This window comes from Cryptomeria japonica, chromosome 8 (assembly GCF_030272615.1).
Source record: "Cryptomeria japonica chromosome 8, Sugi_1.0, whole genome shotgun sequence".
NCBI lineage: Eukaryota > Viridiplantae > Streptophyta > Pinopsida > Cupressales > Cupressaceae > Cryptomeria > Cryptomeria japonica.
This window is the reverse complement of record NC_081412.1, coordinates 399,169,328-399,181,537: the sequence shown is the minus strand read 5'-3', so window position 1 is coordinate 399,181,537 and position 12,210 is coordinate 399,169,328.

The following is a 12,210-nucleotide window of genomic DNA, read 5'->3' as shown; positions in this document are numbered from 1 at the left end:
CATCCAAGAGCATGAGCACATAATAATCGAGATGAGGCAATATTTCTCTAAAGCTATCATAAATATAGGAAAGTAGTCTCAAGGTAATGTGTGGGAAGGAATGCTACCCCCCAATATAAGTGTTGTAACTTAGACATGCCTCATTTTGCCTTAGCAAAATAAGGACCCCTTTTTTCCTTTCATGTTTTTCTTTTGTAATTATTTACTTTTGATTTACCTTGGAGAATGACCAAGGATTTTGGTACTTCAAAAGACTTTTTGAGTCAAGAAGAGTTTTTATTTTTAGATTTTTGCATGTTCATATTTATCTTGAATTTTATGTCTTTTCTTTCCATTTTGTGTTCCTTTTCATGTTTTGTCATTTTAGACTTTTACTTATCAAATTTCTAGTAGGAGGATCCCTACGTAGTGTTAGGAATTAGGTGTTGTCCACCTTGTATAATGTTTGTAATGTTTAATTTATTGTTATATGTGTGGTGCACCTAGGGGGACCTAGAAGTGTGTGCATCACTAGGAGTTAACATTTTGGGGGCTATTTTATGTGTTGTATGTAAGTTGTAGTTATATTTATTTAATATTTGGGAAAGTTATTTAATAAAGTACCCAATATTGAAGTAGGGGTCAAGGGTTTTGTAATCTCATGGTTTTATGTAATACCACTTGGTGCTTGTATGTGAGCTTGTTTCTACAAAATCCTTATTGTCCAAGGTTGGCTAGTTGGTCATTTTGGGCTAAGGGGATAGGAGCATCTCTTATTTGGCATTTGTGAGGGTTTGAGGCATTGCATGGGATGTGTATTGCATGCTTGTTCACATAGAGTGATTGTAGAGAGCTCGTGTTTCAAAAGTGTTCATGGAGGATTCTGAAGATGTATTGTAATGACTTCATTAGTGAATAATACATGAGTGATGGATGGTTTTAGAGGCTACGTTTTTTTCTCTTGAGAGTTTTCCCAAGGTATTGTTTGGAATTAGGTATTATACTATTTATAATGTATTATTTATTATTATCTATGTGGTGCACTTAGGGTAACCTATATGGGTGTGCATCACTAGGAGTTAACATTTTTGTGGCTACTTTATGTGTTGTATGTTACATGAATTGTATTCCTAAATGCATTTATGTAGATAGGGACCATACAGTCTTGGGCCGGTGTTGTCCGCCCAAGGGGTATTAAAGTGAAAACTTAGTACCCAATATTAAATGTGGGGTCAATGGTTTGTAGTCCCATAGTGCTAGTCACATAGTTTTACGTAATACTACTTGGTAGTTTTGTGGGAATTTATATGAAAGCAACCACAAGGGTAGTTAGTTAAGGTTGGATAATTTGTGTCGCACCCCTCTTTCATGAAATTTTCATATATTTTCTTAAATTGCATAAATAAAGATGTGGTGATGTTATTTGAAGTTATTGAAAGTTATTGAAAACATATGTTGATAGATTAATAGAATAAATGACATAAATTATAGCAAATAACGTTTTGTTATATGGATACATGGTATGGTAAAAAGACTATGTCTAATTACCTTCATATGTCTAGGTGGATGTAGGAGATTTAATCACCTTTAGTGAAGGGAGGAAGAGTATCATCAAGGAGAGGGACGCAGACACAAAAGGAGGTCAAAGTTGACATCATTGTCAAGATCATTGAGATAAGTAATCTTTTAGGGTTTGATCGGTTACCCTAGAGTTGTAGAGTCAAGTAAAACCAATTAGGATAGTAAAACCACCAATTACACAAGATCAACCTAACATTTAAAAGAGGAAAGTAAACCCAATAGATCTAGCCACAATTCAATTAGAGAAGATGGTTGAGACACTAATAGAATTTGCATGTTTATTGTGTTGGGTGAATATTTTGTCACTAGTGTACCAATGAAAAAATATATGATTCACTCACAGCTATGTTGAGAAATTAATCTCTCCTCTCGTCAAAGGGAGGTTCCCTTTGAAATCTCTTCTCTAATTAATACGAAATTAAAATCTGTGGGTTAGTGTTGGGCATATAACTCTCTTTTTTCAGAGTTAATGTATTCTCCCTTCACTTTGTTACAAATTCCCTATCACTTCGGTACTTAATAAATTAACAAATTTATCCAACAAACTATATCAAGATATTATAAACAAGAAGCACAAAGTCTTTCTTGAATATAACACTAACTAAACTATTTATCACAATGATAAGGAATTCAACTTGCAGCTCAAAGTCTTCAAGTATAATTCCTTAATCCTAAAAACTACAAGCAATGGTAGCAATATAAAGCCTACTACCAATCACTTAACAATAGAAAATTTCTCAAATATTCAAGGAGCACAAAGTCAACTTTCACAATTCAAGAGCTCTTAAATCCACTTAATAATACTTCCTATATCAAGAAATTCAAGAACACATATAAGTCATGAATGTAAGAACATCAACTCATATAAGCAACTCTTTTTAAACACAACACAAAGTTTGGGATCAAATAAAATCGCTTTCTTATTTTGCTTGATCAAATTTTTACAACAAAGCTCAAAGTCTTAGTTGAGGCAAAAATTTAGTAGAGTTTTGCTTAGCATAATCCAAGATCCAATATACAAATGAGGGTTCCCCTTATATATAATAAAAGTGGAGAAAAATGTGGGCACAATTGACTAATTCAACTGCACAGTCCCACTTGACTACATCTACAGCAAAAAGAAAATATGCAACTACGAGAAAACTTGCAACATCTAACAATGCAACTACATGAAAAGAAAATGTCAAAAAGGGACACTATTCATTTTTCTCCTCCTCGTTGGATTTGTGGAATTCCTCGAACTTAGTCAAGATGGCCTCCATCTCTACTTGGTTCGACATCTGGGTAGAATCTATGATCACACGAACATAGGAGATTGTATCCTCAGCCTCTACATATTTCTTATTCCCGTCCTTCAGCATGGATGCAAGGACCTCAAAACTGACTTGGATCTCTAGTAACTTATCGAATGCACCAAGTGAGAAGTCATGTCTCGTGCAGTGATCCATTAAGGACAAAAATTCTTGTGTGATGGCATCACTAGTAACAAGATTATGATTGTCATCATACAGATAACAAGGAAGGTCAACAATCCTGGCATAAATGAGATCAATCTCATCATCACCTTCCTTCTGATCTCGATCGAGCTCTACTATCATCAACCTTATTGTCTCTTTCTTGTAAGACAATAGCGACAAGATTTGGATATATTTTTCCCTTGAAGGAACCACTTTATTTTCAACGAGGACGTCAATTCTGAAGTCCTCCATTTTGCTCCAAAGGATTGTACTTTTCTCAATATTTTCAATCTCCTGAGATAATGAAGTTTTGACACTTTGCATCTGACTTTGGATCACTTCAAAATCCATCAATAACCCAACTGTTGAACTTAGGAGATGATACCCTTCTGACTTCAGTCGTGCAATCCACTCGGCCCTTGGCTCCTACCTGTTCAATTTTATTAAGAGCTTCAGTGTCCATTGAGGATCCTATGGGCTCAACTTCCTGGGAGGATTGGGTAACTTTCAGAAGAACAATAGTTAATTGTTCACATTTGTGTTTTAATTCATTCTTCTCATCCCTCTCTTGGTTAAGTCTCTGTAACAAAGAGTTTAAAGTCGTCTGAGAATCCAACTTAACACTCTCATGCGTCTCCTCCCCAAGATCTACGATTTGCATGATGTAATACTCAGGTTGTATATCATCTTTATTCTTATCCGATGATGGCACCATGACCTCAACATACTTCCTTTTAGAGGTTGGGACTACTAACACATGGGAAACAGTCTTCAGCTTCTTTGTTCCCTTGGGCTTCGGAGGAACCAACTACTCAAATTCAAACTCATCAGGCGAAATCACCTATGTCTTCCTCTTAGGTGCTACTACCTCCATCCAAGGTGGTAATTTAGGATTGGCCAGTGGAGTAGTAGCTTCTTATTGAGTCTCACTTGGTATTTCAGGAGCATACAGGCTTGAACTGGCAGCAGTTATAGATGTTGTTATTGATATCAATGCTAAAGTATCCAGTGATATACCTGTTGATGTAGCAACAACTGCTGATGCTAACCCTTCTTCAGTTACGACCACAGAGGAGAGAGTGGAAGGTGCAATGGAAACAATTTGAGTAGTAACCAGAGGTGGAATTTCTATTATAACCGTCGTAGTAGAAATAAATTCAGTGCTTACCAGAGATGGAATATCTATTATGACCACCGTAGAAGGTAAATTCATCATTTGTTGTTCCACGAACTCTTGCTCCATAGCTTCAGGAAACTCCAATATTGAAGATTCAATGGTGGTTGAAGGAATATCATCCAAGCTGGAAAAGTTGGATAGTGCGAAGAATTGTTGAGCAATCTTTGACTGAGTCATGCCCATGCCCATGCACAGGTCCTCATCATTGAATTCCTCTTCCTCTTGATCAGAATCAAAATCAATGGAATGGATAATCACTTCTGAATGAGTTGGTGCCTGTGAAGTGGTTGGAACATTAACTTCACCAAGATGTGATGTTTCTTCAACCTGTGCTTCCTCTTGCTGAGGAATTTCACCTTCTTTCGTTTCCTTCCCTTTATCAGTATCTCTAGCAGTCTGTTGTTCTGGTTCCTTTGTGGCTGTCTCCTATGCTACTGAAAATGATTCAGCTTACTTGGACCCTTTAATTGTGAACTTGATTTTGGATCCTTTCCCCTTGGATTGTGTTGCAGGGGCCAAGGATAATGCTTGTGAATCTGCTTTGCCCTTGGTTCTTGTTTCAGCCACAGATGTCTTACCAACTAGGCCATCACTATTATTGTCATCTCTAGAACTAGCAGGAAACTGTTTCATTCTAAGATTCTTTTTTAGCAACCATGCATTGGTGTTTGCCAAAATAGGAGAGATTCTTTGAGTGATAGACTTACTTTCCTTTTTTGACCATTGCACCGGTGGAAGTGGAGAGTCGACAATCTTCTTTTCAAAATAGACTAGATCTATTATGTCATCAATGTCTTCCAGGGTCATTGGGATCTTTTCCAAATCCAAGTTTTCAATCTATTCCAGGGTAAGATGACTGAAATTCATCCTTCTTATATCTTCTTCATCTTTGCAGTCCGCCCATACATCCTCAAGCCTATAGACATGGGTGTAACTCCTCTTGAGCTTGTTCTTCATGCCACAAAAATCAAAATTATTTCATGCCTTGAATCTTCTCATAGTATTCTATTGCATTTCTTCCTCCATGTTCTTGGCCTTGGGGTTAGTTATAACTGAGTACCTGCCAATAGATTCTGGGAACTTCAACCCAGTCTTATGTGCTTGCGATTTTTTTTCATGCACATAGATCAGTTGCCGACACAACTCCATGAGAATGATCTTATCAAAATGATACCTTGGTAGAATGAAGGGTTCAACTGAGAAACATCTGATCCAGATGTAACTGAATGTTGTGAACTGTAGAAAAACACATCTAAAATGAGACACCCTGTTATATGCAGCCTCTGATTTTCTTTTCTTCTGCAGGATTTTATCAAACATGCACTTCCACACAACAAAGAAGGCATCATTAACTCTTGTAAAGTGGCTACCTTGATTCTTGATTGTGAGTTGATCATAGTATTCCCTGACAAACACTAATCTCCTGTCACCTTTAGTAGACAAACCTGGATATTGCCTCATGGAAGCAGCTGCATAAACCAGGTAAAAAGTCATATAAAATTTCAATGTCACTTTGACTTCTTTCAACTGTGCACAGAGTGCATCACTGATCTGCTCACCCCAATCAATCCTAGCAGCCCCTTTCCTAATTATATTTATGTAATAACACATCCAACTTTGAAAGTAATGAGTCCTTTAAACCCTTCACTCTTGCCAACACGATGACCATATCATTGTACTCATTGAAGTCACTCCTGTGAAAATACTTGGGCCATCGCGAGGTGGTAGAATTTCTTGCAGAAGAGAGGTACACAGTATTGATCACTTTCTTGCATTTGACCTCATTTTTCTCATAGTACTCTTGAGCACTTTCTTGAGAAATGTCGACTACTTTCTCGACTGAAGAACCTTTGAAAACACTGTTGAAGAAAACACTATAAAGAGGCATGATCACATTTTCATCAGCATCCCTAACCTGTCTTGTATTTGGATCGAAGTGATCTGCTACTGTAAGTACAAAATCCAGATCATGAGCTGCAACTGGGAAGGAAGCATATTTATGCAACTCGGATTTGATCAGGTTTGTTACGCGGGGAGGAGCTTTCTCAACTTGATCAATAAAATCCTACATACTGACATGTCCAGTTTCTATATGTTTGATCTCCTTTATGTCTGAATCTACTGAACTTTCTGGGTACAAATTCAAGTACTTATCATACTTGTACTTCATCTTCTTTGCGGATGTTTTACCCCGAGAAGATTCCAACTGACTCGAAGAAGGCTCTGATTTGTTGTGAGAGGGCCTTGACATTTGCAAATGACTACATTCAACACTAAGGATTAGCTTGTTTGATAGTTATCATCATCAATAAAATCAAATTTTATCAATTGGATCGAATAATCGAACTTGGAACATGCTTGGGAGCAAAACTAGCAAAAAAGACAGGTCAGGGAAAAAAGTCCGATCTGCACCTTAGGAGTCAAAATTTGCACATCTTAGATAAAACATCTTACTTGCACATTGGACTTTAAATTTCAATGTGCAAATTGGGGAAAAAACATTGGCACATCAGAATTTAAAGTTTGATGTGCAAGTTGGGGGAAAATCACTAGCACAACCATCACATCGGACTTTAAAGTTTGATGTGCAATGGAAGGGCAATCCAATTTACATGTCGGGTTTAAAAACCCTATATGTCAATCGAACAATCTCCCCTCGCATAAAGCTTGTGGATCAGGTAATAAAACCCATCATGTAGACTGTGGAAAAGGGAAGATTGAAATGATCTCTCATGGATTGGGAAAATTAGAATTTAATGTCTGATGAGCCTCCGATCAACAGAAACCAAAGGAAATAAAGGAAGAAAAGAAAGAACACGATGCAAGGGAAGAACATGAAAGAAACAAATAAAAATAGAACAAAAACCTACCTCAATCTGCCATGGTGAACAAAAATCTAGTGGAGATCCGACAAATCCGCAAGGTAGGCGAGCGAAAATGGAGGAGGAAAGAGGAGGCACGTGCAGAAGAGAAATTGCAAACAAGAATGAATAAATAAACTTCAAAAAATTAATAAATAACTCCTAATTTAGCAATTAATGCGGCCATTAATTACCAGTTATGCAGTGCATGTCGGACTTTAAAGTTTGACGTGCAGGACTAAAACCTTTGCAAGTCATACTTTAAAGTCTGACATGCAACTTTTGACCGAACGACCTGCAAATCGGACTTTATAGTCTGAACTGCAGGGGAAGGATTACCTGCAGGTCGGACTTTAAAGTCTGATCTGGAGGTATAAAACTAAACCTTTGCACATCGGACTTTAAAGTCCGATGTGCAATTACCTTTAAAAAGAAGGAACCCTGCATGTTGGACTTTAAAGTCCGACCGACAGAAAAAAAATGCAAATCTAAAAAACTCAGAAAACAATAAAAATGAAAAGCGAAAAGCTAAATGAGCTAACTGATGGAGTTGATCAAGCTCTCCCAGAGATCATAAGGTACGAAACAAAATAGTTTCGTAGGGTTGCCTCATGATTTTGGCCGCATTGAAATCAAGGACAACAAAAAAATAGAGAATTGAACCAAAGCAATGATAACAAAATGTTTCAGACTTCACACAAAGCCACATATAAAGATTTGAGAAGAGAAATTAGATCACATCCTCTAGCTGAAAATTTGAGTTGAATTGTTGGACCAAGAAGGTAGGGTGACCTAGCCTTGCAACTTTTGGATAGGCAAGTTGGATGTTTTTTAGATCAGGAAGATGCACAAGATTCATTATCAAAAGATTGGGTTGAATTCTTGGGACTAGGATGGTGGGAGCTACTTGCTCCTTCACTTTTCATGCTTGTAAAAGTTGAACCTATTTGTCGTAGTCTATATTAGAATCTTTGATTGTAGCACCCGAATCAAATTTTTGCACAAAGAAAGAGAAAAAATTGTTGTGGATAGGGGTTTTCCTTGGGTCAAACCTTGGTTTAGGAATTAACCTTGAATTAAATTGAAATAGGAAATGCAAATACTAAAGTAAATGTTGAAAGATATACCTCAAATTTGCAATGGTTGATAGAATATTGATGATGCAATGCTATTTAGAAGTGATCACAAATGTTGAATGCAATAACATGACAAAAACATGAACATAAATGACCTAATCAAACACACATTCTTTGATGTGTCTTTAATTCATGATGCTTGAAGGATATGGTTGGATGAAATGCTACCTTGAGTGCTTGAGAATGCTTGAAGACGAAGGCTTGATAGATGCACAAATGAGCTATGGTATATTGTGGATGTGAAAATGAATTGATAGGATGTCCTTATATAGGGTCCCCTAGGTAATTACTGATTAGGTTGATCTCCACTGGTCAAGTGGAGCGACGAGGACCAAAATCCATCAACGACGGGAAATGCTTGCCCATATTTGAAATCGGTCATATTTAAGGAGGACCAGCGCGGTGGAGGCTCCTTGGTCCAAACCAGGATGCCCCAATGCACTTGTCCTAAAAAAAAAGACAAACAAACTAGTAAATAAGGACAAATTGTCCTTGGATGGGGTCCACTCAATTATGCAACTAGGTGACATCATATTTGAAGTTAAAGACAAGCCAAAACAGACCTATGGGGAATGAAGATAAGACATGCTAAATTAGGAGAAAAAATATGAGTTATGAACTATACAAGGTTACACTTTATGACACTACATTCAACCCCCACATTAACGGGAGTATGAACCTACGCAAATACTCATGGTAAAGTAGAAAGATGAGGAAGGGAGAGAGGAGCATGTAGGAGCGAGATTACAAAGAGATAATACAACACTAATTTCAAGCAACCAAGCCCCCAATCTTAGGATCTCAACTCACACAACAACATTCAAGGACACACAAAATAAGACAAAGATTAAAAAGCAAAACAAATAAATATAAATATAAAAGATACACACAACAAAGGGGTTATTACTAAATACTCCATGCCAACTAATTGAAGAGACCTTAGTAGTCAAAATGTCTCAGCCACTAATCTCACTCTTGGAATACTATTAGAATAACACAAGTAGTCACATGAAAATAGAAAGAGCATGCATTGAGTGATGAACCATGATCCAATAAGTAGCAAAACTATGAGCTCATGGGTAGGATAAAGGAGAGAACACGGGCGCCACAAACTACCAAGTTGTGTTATGTTAGGTGATCCATGAGAATAGAAGTAAGAGAGATAGGGGAATTCACAGGCTAGTAATTATCTTTAAGGTACGTGATCCATGTGGGAACATGAATACTCATAGGACAATAAGTTGTGTTATGTTGTGTAGAGAAGGAGAGTTAGAATAGTCTAGCAAGTTGTGTTATGTTGGTTCCACTCATCTCGAAAATGTTACACAAGGAGGGTTGTATAATCTAGCAAGTTGTGTTATGCTAGTCAACCTACCTTTAAGAAGTTGAAAGGTTTATAAAGTTGTGTTATGCTAGTCAACTCACCCTGTATGTTGTCGTCTAGTTTCAGGAGTTAAACATCTCATCTAAGACTTTAGGCCTGGTTTTGAGTTCATGCAATAACCAATCTGAGCCATACAATTAGAAAAAAAAAAAAATGGTTTTCGAGAATGAAAACATCTTGTCTAAGAGCTAGGCCTAGTTTCAAGCATATACACCTCGTATAAGACATACAAAAGGACAACCAAGCAAGGAATTTTTCTAAGAAAACCACAATTTGAATTAAAAATATGGTATAAGGAGGGCATGATGTATGCCCCCCCTTAATATGTCAATATAGTGTTATGTTGATATCTTAAGGAAGATAGAAACAAGGATACACACCTTCATCACCAGGGAGATATTCTTCAAGCAATAATGTAGATAAATCCAAGCTAAAAAGGCATGACTCTTATAAGTAAGGAAAAGATAGTTGTAAAAGAGATATCGTGCAACAATTGTACAAATGTTCTTAATGAATGATAACACACTTTTGAACCTAAGTGAGGGGTTTATTTATAATAGACATACATCGTTGAGTGAAGAAGAGGTTGTACTTAAGGATACACATGTCTTGCATAAGAGATAATCCCTGAGCAAACAAACAACTTCACACAAGGAATGACATCGTATCATAAACAAACACCACTCATCATTGGAAAAGTGGATCCTTAGAAAGGATATGAGATAGAATATAGAATCAATGTCTCCCAAGCATAGGGACAAAGAGAAAGATTGCACTCCTTCTAAAGAGAGATTATAAATAGAATATGTACCACTTCAAGCAAAGAATAGATCCTAAGTAAGGAAAAAACATGTACTCACATGAAGGACAATTCATTGTGAGAAAAGACATCAAGTTACAAAAAAATACAACCCAAAAGAAGAGGCAATCTTTGAAAAAGAGAGAGAGAGAGAGAGAATTGAATATATTATCCTTTCCCCTCAAGAAAGGAGACAATAATTATTTTATTGTACACGTATGATTGGAATTGAAGATGCATCACCACACATGACAAAGAGCCCACAATAAAGTTAAACAACTAATGTCATAGGGTAAGGAGCAACATAATAAGGTGAATGGTGTAAGAAATACCTCTTCACTAAGAAAAAATTCAAAATCAATTGTAAGAGCTATGTGAGATAGATCATATTGGTCTTGAACAAATTCAAAAGCTTTACAATTTCCAAGAGAATAAGAATAACAACGATGAAAATAACAATACTCATCATCCTCTTTGTTCTTATTATAATATTTTATGAAATAAAAATAAACATGCTTATCATACTTAAATCTCCAAAAGATTCTTGTAGCTAATTTTTCTTGGATGTCAATATGGCGAGGTCTAGTCTCTTGAGATGTAGGATAGGGTATTCTAGTGGAAGGAGAAAGATTGTTTCCTCGAGGAAAAATAATTGGCAAAGAAGGGGGAGGATTATTTGATGAAGAAATATGTTTGGATGGATGATAGTTTCTATGTCTTGAAAAATACTCCTTGAGCATTTGAACCTTACGAATATCCTCTATAGATGTTTGAGAATTAGGATATCATATGCCTTCTTTGGTAAATTGTGTAGGAAGGTCTATAGGGATCCCGATTCCTTGTTCACATTTTCCAAGCACTTGTCCCTTAGAGCCTTGTTTTGAAATCGTATATTATCCAACCACATAGGATGTTCTCAATTGTGAACGAGAAGGGCCCTTATTATGGATTTATTCAAAAAAAATTGTGTAAAGACAAGTTAAAGGGCAAAGGAATAGGTAGACGAAGAAGGAATATCCCTTGCAGGGAGATTCTCCTTTCTATCATCATTATTCACATCCTCTTTGGTAGATTGGGAAGAAGGATCCTTATCATCGAAAGATTCATCTTTGCTTAAGGTCATGTGAGGAGAAATATCATGAATAAAATGCACAATATCATCTTGCCTACAAATATATTGATGATAAAGATAAGCTATAAGAGAATAAGGAGAATCTATAGAGAGTGATACACCAACATTTTGACCCTGCGCCCCTTCCATCAAAGTATATGTATCAGAAGAAGATGGTGTCATGTTGCTCTTAAATGACTTCTCTCGATTGGAGAGACCATTGATAGAAGTATTTATTATTTTCTCATTCCCATGAGACACCCTAGGAGAGGTACAAGTGTTATCCTTTTCAATGTCATCTCTAGGATTGTCATTGTCTATGAAAGATTTTATGTGGTCTACATATGCTACCCATTTTCTTGAAATTGTCACCATAAAGCAACATACAACATGAATAAAAGCTTTGAGAAATGGTTTGCAAGTAGGAAATATCTTTGAAACTCTAATGATGTCACATGCAAGATTACCAAGAATGAAAATAAGTAATGTAAAGTAAAAGAAACCATTATCCAATACATTATTTTGATAAATGTAACTAAGAAGCAATGTAATCACATGTGAAATAGAAAACCAATCAGATTTAGTGAATTTGATTATGAAACACCCAAAATCAGATCTAAAAAGGAAAATCATAATTAATGAAATGTAAGAAGCGTTAGGTTCACCAAAATGTAAGGTGGTAAAATTAGGGTTCCACCAATTAGGATAGTAAAACCACCAATTGC